The sequence below is a fragment of the Elephantulus edwardii genome, unplaced genomic scaffold, assembly GCF_000299155.1.
Source record: "Elephantulus edwardii isolate Elephantulus edwardi_28Jun2011 unplaced genomic scaffold, EleEdw1.0 scaffold00127, whole genome shotgun sequence".
Classification (NCBI taxonomy): domain Eukaryota; kingdom Metazoa; phylum Chordata; class Mammalia; order Macroscelidea; family Macroscelididae; genus Elephantulus; species Elephantulus edwardii.
This window is the reverse complement of record NW_006399877.1, coordinates 5334342-5357987: the sequence shown is the minus strand read 5'-3', so window position 1 is coordinate 5357987 and position 23646 is coordinate 5334342. Positions and strand designations below refer to the sequence as shown.

The 23646-nt window shown below is 44.7% G+C and overlaps 1 pseudogene; it reads left to right on the top strand.

The window, feature by feature from the left end:
* LOC102871794 overlaps positions 1-23646 on the top strand; it is a 158591-nt pseudogene that overhangs the window by 134161 nt on the left and 784 nt on the right.

Here is a 23646-nt window from a genome sequence, read left to right as displayed (position 1 = left end):
AATCTGCCTTTGATTTCCTGACTGCTGGTGCCAAGAGTGTTGATTGTGGAGCTGAGCAAACTGACGCTGTTAACAACCTCGATCTCTTCTCCATCTATCACAGTGCTGCCCAGTGGTGAGAATCTTTGTCTTCTTGATGTTGAACTTTAATCCATACTCAAGGCCGTAGTCCTTGACCTTCTGCAGCAAGTGCGTCAGGTCTTCTTCAATTTCAGCAAGCAGGGTTGTGTCATCTGCACAATGTAAGCTGTTGATGAGTCTATCTCCAGCCTTTCTGAGACTGTAACATTTACAGAAATAGATTGTCACATCTTCATCCTGAGCAGTGCCTGGTGGGTTTGAACTGCTGGCCTTTTGGCTAACTACTGGGTCATCAAGTCTTGCTGATACAAGGACTGCTTTTGAAATCTAAAATTATGCCACAAGGACAAACTTAAAAGTGCGAACTCCCAGGCTGTGCGGTGGACAAGGGCCCTAAGGTCGTGAGCAGGGGTGGGAGGCACCCAGTTGGACAGGACACAGCAGAGTGTAATCAAACACCACACTCCAGAGGGGGCTGGCATCAGCAGGTGGATGGTGGCTGTCACGGACAATGATAAAGAAAACATGTGCTTGAGAATTGCACTTGTGTCTGTTTCCTACCACAGCTCTGACAAGACACCACAGATCAAGTAGCTCCTCAGATGAGAAACATATTGTATCACAGGCCCCGGGGTCAGGTGTCAGAAATCAGGGTGTCCACAAAGCTCTGTCCTTTCCAAAACCTCAGGAGAAAGAGGCACCCTTGTATCTCCCAGCTTCTGGGAGGCCAGGCATTGCTGTGCCCACAGATACATCTTCGCCCAGTTTAGATCTCCTGCTGTATTGAATTAGGGTCCACTCTCCACTGGCATGGCCGTGTATTAAGTCCTAGCACCTTCACAGAGATCATGTTCACAGGTGCAGGCCTATGTATTGAGGGTTTTGGAGAGGAAGAAAGAGAAAAGGGTAGAAATCAGAGTGAAGAGAAAGCAAGAGCGATCCCCCGCAGTGCAGGCAAACCTCAGAGATCCTGCAGGCCCAGCCCAGATCACCACAGGAAAGTGAACGCAACACAAAGCTAGCCACACACGGTTTTCAGTTCCTCAGTGCATGTGAAAGTGATGCTTGGAAAAGTGGAGGGTCGTCAAAAGAAAAGAAGGGCGTCCACCGGGTGGACAACACAGTGACTGCCACGGTTGATGTGGGCACGACGGAAACGGTAAGGAGACCCAGGAGAGGAAAGGCTCAGCCCTGCTGGTCACGGGGTTGCTGTGAGGCACAGGCAACCAGATGGCATCTAATAACAATGACACTCTTCCTATGGATTTGATGGCATAACATGCTGTGTGTTGAGCTGCTAACTGAAAAGTCAGTGGTTCAAATCCAACAGCCAATCCCCAAGAGAAAGATGGGCTCCTCCTGGAAAGACTGACCGTCTCGGAAAGCCCAGGAAGGTTTGTTACGAGCCAGGATGGACTGGCCGGCATTGGCCTGTTGGGCAGAGGAGGGAAGTATCTCTCTCCTCCTGGAACGCGGTGGGCCCAGCGCTTGCCAAGGCTAACACCTGAGGTGTGCTGTGTGTGCACTTCTGTGAGCTGCTTTTGCATATTTTATTTCTGTTTTCAGGCTGAATAATGTCCTCTGGTTCTGAGCACTAGAAACGGCATCAATGAGAAGGCAGCCTGCACATTTCTGTGCTCAGGTGATGCTCGCCCCACTTCTGGGACTGGCCTGTGACCACAAGCCCCAGGCAAGACATCTGAGGGTAAAACCAGTGGCCAGCTGGGGCGGGGGGTGGGCATTGATCCAAATGCTACGATTCCCCCCTCCCCAGTGACCAGGAAGTGAAATGACAAACAGAGGGGGGCTGGCTGGTATTGTCGTTGGTAGGTGACAAGTCAGTTCCACTCAGAGTGGCCCTCTGCACAACAGAACTGTCCAGTCCTGTGCCATCCTCACAGTGTCGGCAGTGTCTGAGCCCCTTTTCAGTTCCCATGTCAATGGGTCTCACTGAGGGTCTTGTTTGCTGGCTCTCTTTTCCTCAGTATGATGTCCTTCCCCAGGGACTGGCCCTCCCTAACAACATGTCCAAAGTGTGTGTGGTGAGCTACAGGGCTGGCTTGGTCCTGACTGCACCTCAGCGAGAGCCGGCAGGCTTTTGTGTGCCAGAAGAACTGTCACATGACCAAGGGGTTCAAGTGCTGTCCAGGGGACACACAGAAAGTGGGGACATCACAATGCCATTCAGATGAAAGAAGCACATTCATTTTTCAGGCAACTGTGGAGAGAGAAGCATGAAGAACCAACTTGTTGTAGGTGTCATGCTGAGGACTGGAGAGATCAAGCAAAGGGGGTCTGGGGAGCTCTGGTGGCCTGGCGGCATGAAGCTGCACTGCAATCCCAGAGGTATATGGTTCGAATCCACCAGATGCTCTGCTGGAGGAGGGGCAGTCTCCTCCTGTACCAGTCAGATCCAATTTGATGGTACACACACAAACAATAATAAAATAAATTTTTAAAAGAAAAGAAAATCAACTGCAATGTCATTAGCAGAGCTCAGCGGTGTTTTGGGTGGGTGACTAGCGCAGGCCAATGGTGGAAATGGTAGGAGAGCCAGGATTTGCTTCACAATAGCTGGGGCTGGGGGAAGGCGTGGTCGGGGCCTGATAGGATGGAGAGGAGAGCAAGATTTATCCTAAAGCAAACAAGCAGGCCCTGGAGAGGTTGCAGGTTGCACCTAAAGCATCACAAAATAGCAAATGTTGCACTAAAGCAAGTCACACACATTTCTGGTTTCCTAATACCTCGAGCAGTTATGTTAAGACTGTATTATAAGTCTATCAAGTGTTGGTTAGCACAATGAGAGTCTGAAATATTGTGAAAATGACCAAAATGTGGCACAAAGACACAGAGTGAGCACGTGCTGTGGGAACAGTGGCACCGAACGACTCGCTCGCCACAGGCTTGCCACAGGCTCGCCACAACCTTCCCTTGGTAAAAACAGCAGAATGTGAGGAGCACAATAAAGTGAAATGCAACCAGACAAAGTACGCTTGTAATTGTTGATGCTTGATTTGAGATGCATAGTTTTTCTTATATCCTTCTAATAACATTTTTAAAACCCTCCAACCTTCCTAACAAAAGCATCGTAATTCATCCTGAGAAGAAATCGACGGTACCTCTAGAAAGAAAACTGTAACACCCAGCTGAAACCCTTAATAATGTCAATAGAGAAACATAGAAGGCTCTTAGATAGATATATTTATCATAAAAACATAGCCTCTCAATCACAATCAATAAATTAATTATATTTCAACCCAAACCTCAATAGGAAGTGAGTGAAATTTGATCAGATGAGGGACCCAGGAAGGGGTCATCTGAGGCTCCTGTTTGGTTACATGGAGTTTTCAATTCCTGAAAAGCATCCGGGTGTAGGGTGGTTTACTTATTAAATATGGGGCACCACAAATTGGCCCCTGCTGTTGAGAAGAGAGGGAATCTTACGGACAGTGAGTAATTTCTTTAGAAGACTCCACCTGCCCTGAACCTAGATGCCCCTGGGAGGTGCTCAGGGCCAGCCTGTCACCTCCCCATGGCTGACCCAGAGGTCCAGAGAGGTTCTAATCGGGAAGACTCACGCAGAATGCTTCATGTCACATGTCTGCTGTGCATACAGTAGACTGTCCTTGTGGATAGGTGTACATAGGTGTTCACAGGTGTAGAGGATTTGTCACCTTTGATGGTAACTAAGCGTGAAGGCTAGCAACCATTTTCTCTGTGTCAGCAATGCTGTGATAGACACTCTTACACATGTAGAATCAGGCCCTGTGATCCTATTTCTGCATAGGCATGTGGTTTAGGAAGTGGATGCCACTCCTGCTTCCAAAGCTGTTTTACAACTGGGAGCACCACCAAACCCTGCCCACATTAGAAAACTATTATGGCATTTGACACCTCAGTGGCTCAAGGTTCAGCATCACAGCAAACCCAGATTACCTCACAGCAAATTGACACAAAGAGTGATGTACAAAGTAGAAGAATGTTCCTCCAAAATATAACAACACTAATCTCACTTAGCAGTGGATAAGTGTCATCAAGTCAAATACAACTTATAGTGACCCTATGAACAAAAGACCTGAACTCTGTGCTATACTTAACATCATTTCTTTACATTAATATTCTATTTAAAGAGTTTCCAGAGGAATCTGATTTAGGAAGTGGATGCCATTCCCGCTTCCAAACCTGAATCAATCTGGAAGCTCATCCAAACATAGTATAATTCGTGCTGAAATGAACAAAAGTAGATTTAAGAATGTGGAGGGGGCATGTCTGACCTTATGGGAACTGTTGTTGAAGATATTCTTAATGAGGACAATTTCCCCTTGTGTAATTAGGAGAGTGGAGACACAGCCTTCCCCATGGAATCCCTCACTCTTAAACACCATAGGTGTTTAATAGATATTGTCAAACTGAACTCTCAAAGGCTCTATACACCCAACTGTGTGGTCCTAGTCCTGTATATCAAATTCTTAAAAGTGGAATAGTCATGACACCGTAGACCACTTTTCTAGCACACTCAGCCAGGACTAAGCCAGTCCCATTCCATTGCAGGAGTTTTTTGTTAAGTACCATGGAGTTGACTATGACATAGTGACCCTATGAACAACAGATCAAAGTCCTGTCCTATCCTGCACCGTCATCATGATCTCTACCATGTTCAAGCTCATTGTTGACATCACTGTGTCAGTCCACCTCAATAAGGATCTTCGTCTCTTTCATCGTTATCTTCCACAGCATGATGTCTTCTTCCAAGCGTTTAGTCCCACTGGAGGGAGTGCTGGTGCGTTGCACTGCCCACCCAACGCACGTGGCTCGATTATAGGCAATCTCTTCCCATGTGACTGTCTCTGAAAACCCACTGGAAGGTCAGCTATGAGTTGGTTCTGACTCAGCAGAACAGAACAACAACAGCAGTTCTTCCTAACAACGTGCTCAGAATACGTGAGATGAAGCTTCTCTCTGCTTGCCATCTAATAGATCTTGTCAAGTTGATCTTTCAAAGGCCAATCCTCTTTATACTCATAGTAACAATTACTGTGATTATTGAGTTCTTATTGCTTGATCCAACAAGTTACTGTTAATCTCCATGAACTCAAATATTTACAGTGAAACCAGCATCCTGGTTAGTTGTTAAGAGCATTCTAACTCGTGGAGACCCCATGTGTGCAAAACAGAACTGCTTAGCAGGAGTTTAAAGATAGTAATAATCCTTGGGGAGTAGATCATCAAGCTTGTCTCTGAAGTTGCCTCTGGGTGTATTTGAACCATTAACCTAGTAGACGAGGAGTTCTGGTGGCATAGTGGTAAGGAGCTGTGCTGCAATCTAGAAGATACATGGTTCAAATCCACTACTAGCTGCTTCATGGGAGAAAGATGGGAAATCTCCTCCTGTGTGATTAAACCTGAAAACCTGCTGGAGGGTCAGCTAGGGGTTGGTTCCAAGTTGGCAGGACACAATAACAATGATCTAGGGGACAGACATCAAACTCTTAATCAGCGTTTTTATTACAGCCGCTGGTGCTGCTACATCCCTACCTCTCCAGGTCAGCACCTTTGTTTAAATCTACAATGGATGGTGGGAACATGAATGGTCCAGGAAAGCTGAGGTGCTCCTAGACTCATGTGCCAATGGCCCAGGCGTAATGTGAAAACAGGAACTAGTGAGGCCAGGGGAGGGCACCAGGATTAATATGTGCACAAATTTCAGAACACATCATCGATCAGGCACACGGTGGGTGCACCTGGGGACAGGGTGCCCAAATGCCGGATTCTAGGAGATGCCCACAGAGGGCAAGCTGGGGGGTCAGCCTGGTTTCTCAGGCTTGGCACTTGGAATAATTCTGAAGGCTCCAGAGCTAGGGCTGTTCCTCACTGTTGAGCACTTGGCCTCAGGCAAGTAGGGTGGGACCTGATAAGAGGGGTGGCGAAGGTAGAACTGAATCAGCTGCTCGGAAACAAATGATCAGACAGACCTCCAGGCAGGACAGACAACTGGGTCAGGACAGCATTTGAAGAAAGGATACTGTGCTTCACTCTGGGGGGAAAGCAGCCTCATTCTTTCAGAACTGAATATTCATAAGGAAATGCTCTATCAAGCCAGCGTTCCTGTGTCACAGTTTTAAAGCGTACGTTACCCCTGTAACTCCTAAAGCCCTTGACAGGGTGTGGGCACGCGCTCTGGCAGCAATCCAGTTCAGATGCTTGGTGGAAGCCACATGGAGAGAATGCATGCCTCTCCCAGGGCAGACTAGACTGTGAATCAGAAACAGAGAGAGGGCAGGTCTAGAGGGGGTTATAAAAAAGGATGGTGATGACCAGTGAGGCCACTGTAAGTCCCTACTTCTGGCCAGTGGAGCAAGAGGGACACAGCCCAGGTTCCCGGCTGCTTTCACGTCTCCTGAGTGTGTGGGAGGGACAGTGCATCTTCCTGCCATCCACTGTGGTCTGGCATACAGTAGCTTCACACGCTGTGTCTGACACTTTACAGCTGAGTACATTTTAAACCGTCTGTGACTACTGTCTCCTCAATGTGTGCAATTCAGTCAAACATGTGAGGACTGAGTTCTGATTATTTGTACTTACTTATTCATCACACCTCTGAGCAAGATATAGACATGACTTTAAAAACCAAGCATTGGACAATGAATGAGGAAGACTGGAGAAGAATTTATGTCTTTGAATTACAGCGTTGACCGAGAACGCTGGATATGATGGACTGAGAAAAGAACAAACAAACCCATCTTGAAAGGAAGGCAGCCAGAGTCGTCCTCAGAGAGCAGGGTGGTGAGCCTGCGTTTCACACACTTGGAGTACGTTTCCAGGTGGAATCAGTTCCTGGAGAAGGACGTCAAGCTTGATAGACGGTCAACGAAAAAGGGACACCCTCAGCAAGATGGAATGGCACAATGGCTGCTCCAATGGTCTCAAACATGACAATGATTGAAAGGACGGCGAAGGACAGAGAAGTGCTTTCTTCTGTTGTGCATGGGATTGCTTCGGGTAGGAATCTAGCAATAGAACCTAACAACAGTAACATTAACGTAGAGAAAGATCAGCTGGCCCAGTGGACAGAAAGAGATGCTACCAAGCCAAAGGTGGGTGACTTAATCAGCGGCCCTTGGGCCTGTCTTTCATTGTTTTTGTTCAGACATTCCTCTAGGTCGTATAGCCCTGGTGTACAAGTTGCCGTACAGCGGTAACTTGTGCTTACTATGAGGCTGAACACTGTGACGCTGATGTGTCAAATGCATTAATGTTTGGTTACCCAAAGTGGACAGTGTGGGGTGGAGCTCCCCAATTAAAACAAGCTTGGAAGGAGGAGTGGCATCTACTTCCATAATAGCTTGCCTCCGGAAACCCTATGAACCTGGAGAGAGGATGAAAGACACCCAAGTGTTAAGGACTGTCCTTCATAGGGTCGCTATGAGTCACCTGCGACTCACAACTCAAGGGCACTTAACAACAACAACTAACAGTAGAACAACTCTCAGCCAGACCCAAGATAGGTCCAAGATAATCAACTGGACTGATAGGATAAGATATGGCCCAACAGATGTTATAAAGTGGTTCCTCCACAGCGATGTCAGAACAGACGTTGGAGAGATTGAAAAATCCCCCTGGCATTAGAGGGAGGGCATCAGGCAGGCAACACACATCTTTGTCCACCACTGACAAGCTGCCAGTTGTTCGTATAATGGAGTCACACAGCCTGATGGACACTGAGGTGGTTTCAAAGAAGAAACAGTTACACCAGCTTCATTCTTTGGTAGGAACGCTGCCCACATCCCAGATGTCCATGGGGTATTTCTGAAAACTGAGGCATGCAAACCAGTCGCCATTAAGTCAAGTAATTCCTGACAATGTGATGTGTGTCAGGAAAAAAATTGTGTTCCATGGGGTTTTCATGGCTCATTTTTAAAAAGTAGATTAGCAGCTCTTTCTTCAAAGGCATCTCTGGGTGGATTCAAACCTGCAGTCTTTCAGCTAGTAGCCCAGTGTGTTAAGAGTTTGCACTGCCCAAGGATGCTGCATAGTTTGTTGACTTAATACAAGAAACCACTAAACTAGTATAATTTTTTTATTAAAAGCTCTGCCCATGTCCCAGGCATCTACACAGGCACTGGAAAGAGTCATGTTTCAGCCAAAACAATTACCTGGGGCTGGGGGGGGGGGGTCTAGAAAAAACAATAAAAATTATACCGAAGTTGGTGCTACAGCCACTGAGCTTTGAAATGAAAAGAAATAAATAAATAAACAAAAATAAATAAAACACAAAAACCAAACCAGTGCACCAAGCCTGGGGACAGGGTTTTGCTTGGGGAACCATGTGCTTGTAGTATAAGTCTGACCAACAGGAAGGAGCCTTTATTCCATTTATAAGCACATGTGAAGAAGAAATGTTCGGTATCATTCTTTTCAGAGTGTTCTCTTCCCATCTCAGCGTGGTATAAGGTGGTAATCACCACATATCTTTGGTAAACATCTCTGATGTGACATTGCAGAAAAAGGAATGGATTTACTGGAAGAAAAAACTCCTCTACTTTTCATCTCTTTTTTCCCCCAACCAAGTCAAGTTCATTCAAACAAAATAAATGTATATCAATGGCTGCCATAACAAACCATTAAAAAGGAAAAGAAACTGCACCCTTATAACAAAAATAAGTTCACTTTAAAAAACTTTTTAAAACAATTAGCTGGAAGGCATATTCGCAATGCTTACCAGCTGTAGCTCCGCCCACTCAAGCTGGCATTAGTCACAGGTGTTTCCTCAACATGTGGCTCATCTCAGGTCCAACTGCAACCTCCCTTGGACTCTCCACGACCACTCAGTGTAAGTGTGGTTTCCAACGGTGAGGTGAGTGTAGCCAAGAGTAAGACTAGAAGGTAAAGGACTCAACTTAAACCCAGCCAGACACCGCGGCGTGAACCCCAACGCATGACAGACAGCCCGCGAGTGGGACTGCTGAGGATCTGGAAGCAAACGCCTCGTCTTTCTTCCGGTGAAGCTCTGGAAAATTTGCCAGCTTTTCTGTTAATGACAAAACACATTAACTCTATATATGACACTCAGAGAAGACTGCTCTCAAACCCCCCTGACACACCACTTTTAGCCTTGTCTCTACTGGACATGCTATCAGGATGGACCAGGTCTTTGGCCAGGGACATCATGCTTGGTAGTGCAGAGGGTCAAAGAAAAGAGGCAAACCTCTTGTCTAAAACAAAGAGGAGGGAGAAAAAGCAAGATGTAGGGACCCAATTAGTCCACCGGGCTCGTGGGCCACGTGGACCTCAGCTTTCAGGACACAGAAACTGTAAGGTCCGCCGGGCTACACGGTTGACCACTCTAAAATGATACTGGCCAGAGAGAAGAAAAATACGGAAAAATATAAAAAACCTTGAAAAAGGCCGAGTGTGTTGGTCCATTAGGAACTGGTAGAACAAACTATCCAGCTTATGGTCCCCATCTTTCCAAACGGTGCTTGGCTTAGATGTAATATGCACAATAAATTTGTGCAAACATTCATTAACTTGAATTGCAAATATTCAAGTATGACAAAAACAGTTGCTCTCTCCTTATTAGCCATTCAAATGTATTCTAGTTCTTTCATTTGATAATCTCACCTCACTTCATGCTGACTCACCGTTTGCTAGAGGTGCTGGGAGGTTGCTTCTTTCTACTTCACAAAATTCCCACAGGGGTCTAGATTCAAGACTGTTGGGGGGTGACAAAGAGGACTTGGAGACGGAATTCAAGACATGGAAGAATAACCCGGGGATTCTGGAAGTTGACAGCCCGGTAGGATCAGAAATATGCTCGGAGCTCTTCCCCCGTCCACCCTCAGCCTCTCCTCTCTGCTTCTTCCTTCTAAAATGCTCTTTTCAGTCCTCCCTTTGTCTCAGATCCTCCAGCTACAAGCACAAGCCAACGGCTTCTTCGCTGAGTGACATTTCTCTCCAGTCTGGGGTTTCCAGTGACCTGGCGATCAGAACGTCCTGTAGCCTCCAACCGCATCTGCTCCTGTGCCACCTCTGGTGACTCATGGGAAATGTTTGAAAATTTGAGATCGTGGGATGAATAATAATTAACCACGTTTCCCTGACTGAGACAACTCAGGTGGAACTTGGAACAGTGTCACCGAAGGCACCTACTGTGAAGAGAAGAGCTGAAATTCTCACCAGATAAATTCATGGTCATCTAGGGGTCTGGACATGGTCAGTGGAAAGCGACTCAAAACCATTGATGCATCTGGCATCTTCTTAATAGAGAGTTAACATTCCACCTGCAATATGCCTACAAGAAGCCAGTTAGGGAGCTGTTCTTTCCTAACTGTTTTGATAAGGAGGATCATTTTGATGTTGATGTTATTGTTAGGTGCATTGGTTCCTACACATAGCGACCCATGTGCAACAGAACCAAACCCTGTCTGATTCCGCACCGTCTCCAGTCTCCACTGAGTTTGAGCCCATAGAGGCAGCTGCCGTGTCAGTCTGCGTCATTGAGGATCTTCCTTTTTCTCTGACCCTCCCCCTTCCCAAGCACCATGTCCTTCTCCCACGTGGAAGATTAGAATTCTCCCATTAGCCCATCGCTACTTTCTTTTCTATTTTCATTATGTCATGGCTTCACTACTAGTTTTCTTCATCTGAATATTTGAATCTTTCCTTTTTAAATTACTTCAGTCTTTATTTCCCTTTTCTACTTTATTTTGTTCTCTGCACCATAAACCACACCTGGCCCTGTCTTCTTCGCCATGATTTCTCATGCTGGTGTTACTAATGTCTATCAGTGTTATCCACAGAGCCTGAGAGGCAGACTCTGCAAAAGAGACTTGCTGCTTTGTGGTTTCTTCAAAGCAGCCCATTGCTTTTCTCTGACTGTCAGAACCCGCCTCTCACATCTCCTTCACCTGGAGCCTGAGCATCAAGTCCTAGAACTTCTTCAGCCCACCCCCCACTCCCAACCCCCCAGCCAACCAGCCTCCACCCTAACTCCAATTCTAAAGCTTCCAACGTGGGCATTTGCCAGGCTAACCTGCTTTGCTCCTCTCATCAAGAAAAGTAGAACTGACCTCACAAAACATGTATATATATACACAAAACATGTTTTCCTAGCACCAGGGGACTCATGCTGGTAGAGTGAACTTGCACTAAGTGTTGGGCAAAATCTCAGCACTAAGAACCCAGCAGGGTCTCCCTGGGAGAAAGACAAACAGCCTCAGAAACACAGTGGAGACTCCCCATGAGTCACTCAACAGAATGGCTTTAAAGCCATAGGGAGACATTTGAAGGGCAAATAATGCTGCCCCAGGAGAAAGGATTGAAACTGTCAATGATTACATCTTACTTGGATCCATAATCAACACCCTTGAGATCAGCAATCAGGAGATCTATAACTTTGGGCAAGTCTGCTACCAGAGACCTTTCCAAAATACTGAAGAGCAATGATGTCAGTTTGAAGACGAAGTTGTGCCTGATTTGGGCCACGGTCTTATCCATCACTTGCCATGCTTCTGAGAGGCGGACAATGAGTAAGGATGACAGAAGAGCATCTGCCTTTGAGTGGTAGCGCTGCAGAAAAGCACTGAATATCCCACGAACTGCCAAAAAGACCAGCAGGTATGTCTTGAAAAGGTGCAACCAGTGTGCTCCTTGAAAGCAAGGATGATGAAGCTTTGCCTCATCCTCAGGACATGTTGCTAGGAGAGATTGTTCCTTGGAAAGGGATCTCATGCTTGGAAAGGTCATTGGAAGAGAGGAAGGCCTCCAGTGAGGTGAGTAGACATGGTGACTACAACAACAGACCCCAGTGGATGGTACAGGATAGGACAGGATTCAGGTTTATTGTCCATAAGGTCACTACAAGTCATATTCAACTCAACGACCCCTAACAACAACAACAACAGGTAGATGAGATGCCGAATGGCTATTCTCTTCCTCCCTCAAAAAAGGTTGGTTTCTAAGATAAGACTTAGTGTCCCCATCTATCACAGTGTCCTGGGGAATGAATCAGAACGGGTGTAGCTTGGAAAGAAAATGATGGTTTACCTGCTTTACGCCTCAGATAAAGCTATTACATCGCTAAAAAAAAAAAATTTAAAACTTTTTGCACTTGTTCTAACAAGGAAGAAAACAGTATTCACTTTGCCAAACAAGCTTAAATTCATTTGAGGAATAGAGGCTTCAGAACATCTAATGTTTGAAATTAAAATTTTCGAATACCTAGTTTTTTGAAAAGAGCAAGTATAAGGTGAGATGTTCTCTAAAAAGGTATTCCTTATGAAGTCAATTAAATCCATATGCCGACTGCCCGGGGGATGTTCAGAAACACATGTGTTAAAAGAACATTCCGTGTTATCTGAGTAGGATGCTAAAAGATGGAGGAAATTGAAGATTTTACAGCAAATAAGTCATGTATAATTGCCTAAGAATTTGGGAGAAAGAATTAAGCCTTCATTGTTTATCTTATATGAGAATAAAATCCAGATGGATGGATGATTTCAGTATATAAAATAAATCCGTAATAGATAAAAATAATGCCAGTGAAAGATTTTCATTTCAACAAGGTGAAATAGACACTCCCAAATACTACACCAAAGACAAGTGTATTAACAAGTCTAGTCAACCGTTCCAGACATTTACAAGGTCAGGGCTTCACACACGAATGCCAGCCCACACACGTCCATGTAGAAGAATAAGAAAAACATCCTAGCAACCTGTGTTAGAGTAAGAATGCTTTAGCATTCTAACTTGACAGTACACTGTCATAACAATACAAGAGAAAGCTTTTTATAAAGCTATGCACCTTATAACGAGCACTGGTGGAGCAGGGTATCACACGGGCAATTGCTGACTGAAAGGTCAGTAGTTCGAATCCACCAACTACTCTGAGAGGGAAAGGTGGACAGTTATGCTCCCATAAAGACCACCAGCCTCAGAAACCATGTTAGTTGATTTTTAATGATCTTAAGGAAACCCTAGGCCGTTATGGGAGTTTAGTGGAAAGGAGACCCTGCCAACCCAAAGTCTGCTCCTCTGGGGAAGCCTCTGAAAACCCACTGGAGGGTCAGCTTTGAGTCAGCTCCAACTTGCTGATACACAAGAACAACATTTACGAATTCTGGTGAAGCAGTGGTTAAAAGCACTAGGCTGCTCATCAGAAGGTCAGTGGTTCAAATCCACAGCCACCCTGAAGGAGGAAGATAGGCAGTCTGCTTCCCTAAAGGTAGTTGTTGTTATTGTTGTTGTTGTTGTTATGTGCCATTGAGTCACCTAGGACTCAAAGCAACCCTATGTACATTAGCTCTGAATCCTGCCCTGTCCTGAACCAATCTCTGACAGATTTAATACCATTTCTCTAGTCACTATCTTGTCCTGTATCTTCCTCTCCTGCACTGTCCCTCCACCCTTCCAAGCATGATGTCCCTCTCCACAGACCAGTTCCTCTTGGCCATATGCCCAAGTATGTTGAGACGGAGCTTCAAAATCCTAGCCTTCAGGGAGCAGCTTAGCTTTACCCTTTCCAGGGCAGACCTGTTTATTCTCTTGCAGTCCATGGTATGTTCAACACTCTTCTTCCAGCACCACCACTCAATGGCATCGGTTCTTCTGTCATCCTTAGTCATTTTCCAGCTCTCTGATGCATAGCAAGTAATTATGAAAACCATGGCCTGTATCAAGCGCACCTTATTCTCTAGACTGACATCGTTGCTTCTCAGTACTTTGGAGAGGTCCCTGACAGCAGATTTTCCCAGTGCAATTTGTCTTTTGGTTTCCTGACTGCTTGCTGGTGCCAAAAGTGCTGATCGTGGAGCTGAGCAAGCTGAAATTGTTAACAACCTCAGTCTATCCTGGTGCTGCCAACTGGCCCGCTGGTGAGAATCTTTGTCTTCTTGATGTTGATATCGGAGTACAAAAATATACACATGCATGTGCACACACACAGTTTTATTTATTTATTTCAGAAAAAAAGATTTCTCTTTAAGATTGCTTTCATTTAAGCAAAATCATTGAGTATATTATAAAGTATTGTTTCCCCCTGGAATTTCAAACCCATTGACAGTAATAATCTAAAGGAAAATAATCTAAAAGAAAATGTGGTTAAATTCAGAGTACACAGAATTTTAATTATTCTCTTCAGAAATGCAAACTAAATGAAGATAAAACTCACAAAGTGTATTTGTTGCCAAGTATTTTTTTAAAAAACTTTTCCCCTAAGATATTCAAAACTGTCTATTAAAACTATAAGACAAAGTCTTAATAACTATCAGATTTTAAATCAAAGTTATTTATGCAACCTTGGCATTTTAAATGTCTTCTTATTTGCTAAATCTGGCTTCTGACCCTGCTGTGTGTTTTCAAGTTGGACCAACACATAGCTGGTCCACCAGTGGGGAACAGTCAGTTCACTCTTTTCAGAGACAGTAAATTGCAGGGGAAGAGATTGCCCATCTTTTTCCTACAGAGCAGCTGGTGGATTTGAACTACATGCCTTTGGGAGTGCAGCGCAGCTTCTTACCAGAGGGCACCCACGCTACCTAGATCTGTTTAAGTATCTGTATTATTACTTGATGTGAACACACTTCCATTCATGGAGACCCCCTCCGCAAATGTGAAAGTGGTACAGTTTACAGTTCTAGAGTCAGGGTGGCGCACTTAGTTAAGCACTCACCAGTGGACCCAAAGGTTAGACGTGACACGAAGGACGTACTGTTGGGAAAATGGCACCAGTAGACTTGTCAGATGCAGCACGGCCACAAACCTTCAGTTTGTAAAAGCACAGTATCTTTGAGGTTCAATAAAGTAAAGAACAACAGCACAAGACCTTCAGGAAGATGGATTGACACAGAGATTGTGACAATGGGCTCACGTCTGTCATAGAGGATGATAACACAGCACAGGGGAGGGCAAGGTTCAGAACCATTGTCTACTGAGTCACTACAGGTCATGGTTGACTCAGCTACATCTAACAACAACAAGCTATGTAAGGGTTCATAGATAGACTGTGTGTGTGTGTGTGTGTGTGTATGTGTGTGTGTGCAGAGAGAGACTATGGATTGATCACTATTATAGCACATTCCTTGGCATCCAGGTACAATTATCACAAACATCCTTTTTGCGAAGACTCCCAGATCTAAGAATTCAATGGACAAAGATTCAAGAAAACTGACATTCTCTCGGTCCAGCCAGAAAATGGCACTTCCTTCTACAAGAATGTTGTACAAGAATTCTGGCTTCACACTCTCTCAGAGGTGAGAAAAAAATGCCTGAATTATCAATGGTTTCCTCTTGCTTAGATCCACAACCAGCCCCTGTGGTAGTAGATGCCATGAAGTCAAGCGATGCATTGCACTGGTCTAACCTGCTCTCAAGGGCCACTGCTAAAGGCAAGTTTGCCTTGTTGGAAGTACAACCTGGGTGCTTTAAGGAGCAAGGATGGTGAAACCTCATCTTAGATACTTTGGGCATCAGGAACGGCCAATCCCGGGGAAAGGATTTTTTTTCATGCTTGAAAAAAGTAGAGGATGAGCAAGAGAAGAGCCTCCAGGAGATGGACTGACAATGACTACAACAATGGACTTGAACATCACAGACATGGTGAGGACGGCGCAGGATTGGGCAGCTCCAGCCTGTTGTTCATAGAGGTGCTATTAATTTGAGTGGACCCAACAATAGAACTGTAACAAAGAGGCAGAACACCATCAAGTGTCCAATGTGTCATTTGTTCACATCAAACCATCAAAGTTCTTCTGTTCCCCAGATCTCCCACTGGACAATAAGGTCTCTCCCCAGTACCCATCCCTCCACAACGCATACGATGTTCCAGCATCAGCTTCAACCTACCCTTGAGGTGAGAGTATCTTCTCTGAGAGGAATATGACCAGCACTGAGTCAAGAAAGCTGCTGCTTTGAGACTGGTCCCCAGAACAGCATCAGAGGGCACACCGAACCTCTAAGGAAGTGTTACACTCACGAGAAACACGATTTAGAGGGGGGAATCCCTTTTCAATTAAACAAGCAAAGAACAAATCCAGAACTGGCATGAAAAGGCAAACTGGAAAGTATTTGCAATCTGAAAAAAACACACCAAGGATTAAAATCACTGCTATGTAAGAACAACCGTTACAGATCTTTTCCTGCAAAGTGCCTCCAGAGGAAAATGCATCAAGATAACAACACCAGCAACTGACAAAAGGAAAAATGCAAAGGGCAGGGGCAAATCCAGTGCTCAGACCTATTGGAACATGTTTTCAGATGGAAGGACACAAGATGCATCTCATAACAGCACCTTCCACCTTAGAAGACCTGCTTCTTGAGTGGAGGAGGAGAGGGAAGAGAAGCGTGGACTGGGGAAAGCACTTAGGTGTGCCTGCAGAGCCCCTGAGGGTGGAAGCAGGTGGAACCCCCTGCCAACAGCAGCAGCAGCGTCCAGGAGGGTGGGGGTCCCACTTGAAGGGCACGTGGTGCTTTGTTGTACTGACAGGCAGTGGAGGACCCCCCACTGTCACAATCTTCTGGAACACACTAGCAGCCCCCCTTGGGGTAAGGCTGTGTCCAGGAGACCTGGCTTAGACCCCACAGCCCAGGGCTGTCTCTCTCTTTTGCACCCACCAGACCTACTGCCTTTGAGTAGGCTCTGACTTAGGAAGATTCATCACCTTGTTTCCAAGGTGGTCAATTGGTCCTACTCAGAGTGGCTGGTGGGTTAGGACGGCAGACCTTTACGTTACCAGCACAAGTAACACCACACCACTCTGGTTCATTCTCATTTGCACAGAGACTAAAACATAGACAATGTATTTTTATGTAAATAACACATTCGTCTGGAGATTTTTTTTTCCCAAACTCCTCAACACCTTGTGTGCTAATTTACCGTTTCCCTGGGTGCTTTACATGCCAGCACGTGCACGCATGATTAATGTGTGTGCACTATTTGCAAAAAATACACTAGTTCATGGCTCTCAGGAGGTCACTGGTAAGGCAGCTAAGCCAAATGCAGATTTGCACGTTGGAGCCTTAATGCTATTTAAATGAACCATTTCCTCTGCTCACAGGGAAATTAAAACCACCAGCCTTCATTCAGATTTATTGGGTTCTACATCTAAAACATCATTTCTTCTTTTACAAAGCACATAGCTAATTTTTCCCTGTTATCATTATTGCCTCAAACTAGCAATAAACATTTAACTAGAATCTCAGGACAAATAGCCCGTAAATCTAAAAATAATGTGTTTTTTATTCACCATTAGTGGTGCTAAACCCCTTGATGTTTGACAAAGGGCTTTATAGGCTGTTATTAAAAGGAAGTATTACAAATGCCACATCTTAGAAATCATCCTGTTTGTCCAAAACATAGATTTATATCATTAATAATATAAACTGGGATAAAAGTGTAACATTTTTCTAAATCATCCTTTCTGTAGCCACAATCTCCCTGGAATACTATGGTAACAATAGCGGTACTGATTTTATCCTAAATTTAACTAAACGGAGATAATTAGAAGCCTCAGTTTTAGTTAAAAGAAAAGGAAAACAGAAGTTTCTCCATCAATCCAGCAGATTACGGCTCAAAGCATGTCATCTGGTTCATCCATCAGTTGATAATGATTTCCCCTTCCTGGAGGAAACAGTCTCAGAAATAACATTTGACCCCAGAAATAAAGGCCACGCTATAATAATTCACCATTCCCACCTTTGAGCATGATCTCAGAAGCAGAATTTCGGGAATATATCTGAGTTGGTAACTGCTTTGGCTAAATGGACACATAAGCATAATTATGAAGAATCAGAGAAAGTGCAACTTTAACCATACTTGAGTTGGCTACAAAGAACCCTGGTGTTTCTCTGGTGAAGGTGTTTGGCTGTAATAAAAAGGCCAGTAATTGGAACTCACCAGTTGTTGAGCTTGAGAAAGACAAGGACAGTCAGGGGACCGTACGAGCAGCTCACTCTGTCCCTCGAGCTCTGGGGGTGTTGGAATTGACACAATGGCAGTTGGCGTTTATGTTGAGTCTGATGTAGCAGTTCTTGGAAGGCATTTAAACGCTGCAGAACTTCTAACTCTGCTCAGGGTCACGCGGTTTGGCTCCTGAAGGCGTCATGGGGAGAATGTCGATACCGCCTTTGAATGTTCAGGTTACCCCGTATGCATCAGAGCAAAACTGTGGTCCTCTCGTTTTCACTAGCTGATGAGTCAGGAAATAGATCACCACGTATTTCTGGGCGAACTCAAACCTCCAACCTCTCAATTAGCAGGCAAACACGTTTATGATTTGCATTACCCTGGAACTCCTCTGAAGCCTTCAGAAGACCAAGTTCTCTTTCCGTGATGAAATTAGTCTCATTGTGGGACCTTTTATCTTGATTCCTTAGAAAAACAATTTGAGGGATATCTACTTAATCCCTTTCTCTGCCTAGAACTCCAGCGGCTAAAAAGCTGCCTTGCAATCCAAATCACTCAGTTCAAATTCACCAGCTGTTCCAACGGAGAAAGATGGGCAATCTCCTCCCATGTGATTAACTGCTTCTGAAAACCTGCTCCATGGTCAGTTCTGATGTGATGGTTCACAACAACAACAACAAAATTCTTTAGAGAGACATTTTGGGGTGGGAGAAAGTGTTCCCAAATTGTATTTTAACTCAGAAATGATGTTTTGCCCAAGTTAATTGATATTTCCTGAGTATCTGTCAACAACTTAATGATTTGATAGTTTCTTCCTGGCCCTGAGCTGACACCTGTCCTGTGATTGGTCTAACTTACACCTGCCCTGGGATTGGTCTAATTTATGCCCTTTCCAGTAATTTCCAAGTGTACTGGGCTTGTTGGGCAATGTGTTATACACCGAGAGAATTGGTCTGTTTGTTGTCTTGATGGGAAGGCCAAGTCTTGAAAGAGATGAGAGATTTGCTGCATAAGCAGTTAACCCCACAGGAGTTTTCAGAAAAAAAAAAAAAAAAAAGTGGGGCCTGGAGAGAGAAAGAGCAATGAACCTCCCAAAAGAACTGTGATGCAGGTTGAGGGCTGTGACACTCAAGACAGAAATGAGCTAGAAGAAGCCTCGCAGTGAGTGACACTGGTGACAGCACACCTGGAAGGGACCCTACAGCTGACGATGATGATAGAAATGGCTGCTAGGAAAAGCAGCTGAGAGATTGGCTAGGAGCTGGGCCAGTTAGCAGTGGGGATGGGGATGGCAGGTAAACCTGGGTCAGAAAGGTCTGCAGGGCTCTTAGGGGCATTCATGCTCAGGGGGGCTGTGCAAGGCCAGGAGGGAATGTGCACTGTCATTTGTTGTTGATATGAACCAACTCATACTTTATAGCAGGTTTTCAAAGTTTATAAACTATGCAAGAAGAGATAGATAGCCCATGTTTGTCCTATGGGCCAGCTGGTGGATTTGAACCAAATGCCTTTGGGTTGGCAGGTCAACTCCTTATTCCTCATATAAGGAGCCTCCATTTTTATAAGCATCTCACTTTGCTCTATGACTTAAAGTGAAATTGTTGTTACTGTTATGTGCTGTCGAGTCGCCTGCGACTCATAACATGAGATAGATTCCAAAAAAACCCTTTAAAGAAACTCACATTTTGCCTCATTTTCACTCACTTGGGGGAGAAAAATATGATTCTGTGTATCCAAGTACAAATTGTCTCTGGTTCTGAGCCTGACTTGTTCTACTGTCTCCTGCTAACAGGCTTTAAAGCTTCTGAAGACAGGCTCCTTAGCCAGAGGTATGTTACCCAGCAGATGAGTCCCACTTCCAGAGTCTGAAAGGTGCAGATTCCCACTTTGAGAGACGCCCTCCTCCTTGCTGTCCAAGTTCCATTCCGTTTACATCTGCAGCGGCAACTGGCGGTTCTTGCCCTAGAAGTTCTGAGCTGTTTGTTTCAGCAATACTTTGTTCTTCTTTTGCTATTTCCTGGTCTCTAATTTTTTATGTCACACTTACCATGTTTTTTGATGACAAAAAAGTATGTTGGGCAAATGTGAGCTTGCGGGTCCATTGTTGTATTGTCTGGTGACTTTGAGTTGACCGTGATTCATGTAGCCTGCCCCTTCCTGCCGTGAATAGAATGGCTGCCCTGCCTGACCCCTCCTCGTGATAGATTGCAGCGTGGACTCTTGGGACCCACGGGGTCCTCACAGCTGACTCTCAGAAGCTGATCACCAGCCAGGCTTTTCTTCCTGGTCCATCTTAGTCTGAAAGCTTCCGTTAAATCTGTTCAGCTCAAAGCACCACGCATATTTGTACAGATGGCAGCACTTGAGGCCCATCCCAAAGGTACACGGTTCAGATCCATCAGCTACTTCACAAGAGAAGACTGGACAGTCTCCTCCCATGTGATTTGCTGCCTCTGAAAACCCACTGGAGGGGCAGCTGTGGGTCAGTTCTGAATCCACGGCACACACCGGTGAAAAAACAGCACACGTGGTATGTGGGCCACATAACTCCAATGCGGAGATAAAGTTATGATCTCAATGATGGGCTTTCCCAGATTTTGTTGTTTGGTTTTTGGTTTTCTGTTTGGGGATTTTTTTTTTTCTTTAGCCACTATCTGTTACGTCATCTGCCACTCTTTCTCCCAGCCTATCTCATCCCCACCTACTTCACCCAAAATCTTTGCTGAAAATCCCCCTGGGAAATTCCATGGTGGTGATGTTAGTTTCCCAGGGTGGCCACACACTGGGTGGCTTAGAGCACTGGAAAGTTACTCTCCCCGTTCTGGATGGTGGAAATCCAAAGTCAAAGCATGTGGTGTCCATGGCCCCTCTGAGACTGGAGAATCCCCTCGAGGCTACTCTGGGGCTTCTGGAGGTTCTGAGAGTCTTTGATGCTCCACTTCTGTAGCTCCCTCACTCCAGCCCTGCATCTGGCTTCTCTCTGTGTCTGTGTTCAAGTTTCCCTCATCTAGTATCATCCGATCTTAACTACTCACCTGCAAAATTCTAGTTCTGAATAATTCCACGTCATGAGCTTCTCAGTAGATGTACATTTGGGTGAGAGAGCAAAAGGTCATTACAAAGACAGAGGAGAAGAAGAATCCAAAACCAATGTCAAAAGAAACGGTAACAATTGCGTTAAAGTACCAAAAAGCCTGTGCAACAATGAATAAATATTTAAAAATAAAAAGTGAACTAAGGGAACGGGGTGGAAGCAAGAGGGGGTAAAATGTCCAGCAATTAATTTATGAAAATCTAACTTCTCAGTGTAATTTCATTAAAATCACTATTAAAATAAAATTTTATTTTAAAAAAAAAAGTACCAAAAAGCCAAAACAAAGGGAGGAGTCACTGAAGCAAAAGAGCTGAACAGGAGATTTTTAAAGGGCAGAAGAAGACAAAGCAAAATATAATGGAAGGTTGTATTTCAAAGAGCTGGATTTAGAATAAAAAGGGAAGAACTCGCTCAGCATTTCTCAAGCGGAAAGAACTGAAAAACAAATTCAAGCCTCAAATTGCAATACTGAAAGATTCTGTGAGAAAAAATCGTTAATGACCCAAGAAACACGGGGAAAAAATGAAAGGAATTTATAGAGTCACTGCACAAAAAAAAAAAAAAAAATTGGTCTACACTGAAAAATTTCAGGAAGGCACAAGAGCCAATGATAACAAAGGAGACTTCAAGCTATGCTGACACACTGGCAAAAAAATAAGGCCCCAGGAATAGATGGGATACTGATTGGCATGTTTCAACTAACAAATCCAACCCTGGACGTGCTCATAGTCCATGCCAGGAGATTAGGAGCACAGCTGCATGGTCAACTGATTAGAAGAGACCATATTTATTGTCATTCCTAAGAAAGGTGATCCAACAGAATGTGGAAAGTATTGAACAATATCATTAATGTCACATATAAGCAAAATATTGTTGATGGTTATAAAAAAATGGCTGGAGCAGTATATTCACAAAGACCTACCAGAAGTCCAAGCTGGGGTTAGAAGAGGCCATGGGACCAGGGACACCATTGCTGATGTTAGATAGATCCTGACTGACAGCAGAGAGTACAAGAAAAAAGTCTGTGTTTTATTGACTATACAAAGACATTTGTCTGTGTGAATCATAACAAACTGTATCTAACATTGAGAAAAAAGGGAATCCCAGAACACTTAATAATGTTCATATAAAACTTATACCTAGATCAAGAAGTAGGTATCCAAATCTAACAAGAGAACAGTGCATGGTTTAAAATCAGGAATGACAGGCATCAGGTCTTTCCCCATACCTATTCAATCTGTATGCTGAGCAAATAATTCAAGAAACCAAACTCCATGAAGAAGAAGGTGACATCAGGATCAGGGGAAGATTCATCAATGACTTACTTGCATTATGCAGATGACACAGCCTTGCATGCTAAAAGTGAGGGGGACCTGAAGTGCTTATTGCAAAAGATTAAGGACTACAGCCTTCAATATGAATTTCATCTCAACATCAAGAAAACAAAGGTCCTTACCACTGGGCCAGTGCCCAGCATCATGATGGATGAAGAAAGGAGTGAAACTGTCAATGATTTCATCTTATTTGGAACCACATTCAACACCTTTGGCACCGGCAGTGAAGAAATAAGAAGACATATTACTTTGGCCAAGTTGTCTCTCAGGGATCTCTCCAACATACAAAGAGCAATGATGTCAAATGGAAGACTAATGTATACTAGATTTAGGCCATAGTCTTTTCCATTCCTTACTGTGCATGTGAGAGCCGGACAATGAATAAGGATGATAGAGGAAGACTTGACACTTGTGATATTAAAGAAGAGTACAGAATATCCCAAAAAACAAACAGAGATGCGTTTTGGAGAAGGTGTAACCAGAGTGTTTCTTGGAGGCAAGCAGGTTGAAGCTTTCATATTTTGGACATGTTAAGAGAGGCTACTCCTTGGAAAGAGATGTCATGCTTGGAAGGGTGAGGGTCAGCGAAAGAGAGGAAGACTCACAGTGAAACGGATTGACATAGTGACTGCAGCAATGGGCACAAGTGTATAAGATAGAGCGGGTGACACAGGCTAGGATGGAGGTCAGGTCAGCTGTTCAGAGGGTCACTATCAGCTTGTACTCAGCTTAACAGCACCTATAACAACATTATCCAACAGAGAAACTATGTAGACACTAGACCTCTGTGGGGACCTGCAGCTAAAATGTCAGCCAGTGGCCAGGAAGACCACATGAAGAGGACTTTGAGATTCACCCCTGGTTCACACCCAGGCATGAGCAGAGAAAGCGCAGATTGGGGCACTGACATGTTTCTTCCTCTCCTGACTAAGCCTGTGCCATCTTTAGCCAGTTTTCTTTCCTTGCCAAGAATCCTCTTTTACAAGGAAGGATGGAACCAAGAACTATCTTAGCAGCCGGTCCTCAGTTGCACTCTGGAGTTGGTTCCGGGCTCTTTCATTCTGAACGAGGTCGGGCTGAGTGGTTGATTCCTCCCGTGGACATCCCAGGAGCTACGTGAGCCAGCCTGGCATAGACCTGTCTCCTGGCCTCCTAAATGGAGCTTTGGTTCCATGCCACAGAGCTTGACTCGGTCCAGGTGTAAAGCATCTCAAGTCTGGGATGTTCCGAGTCGTAAC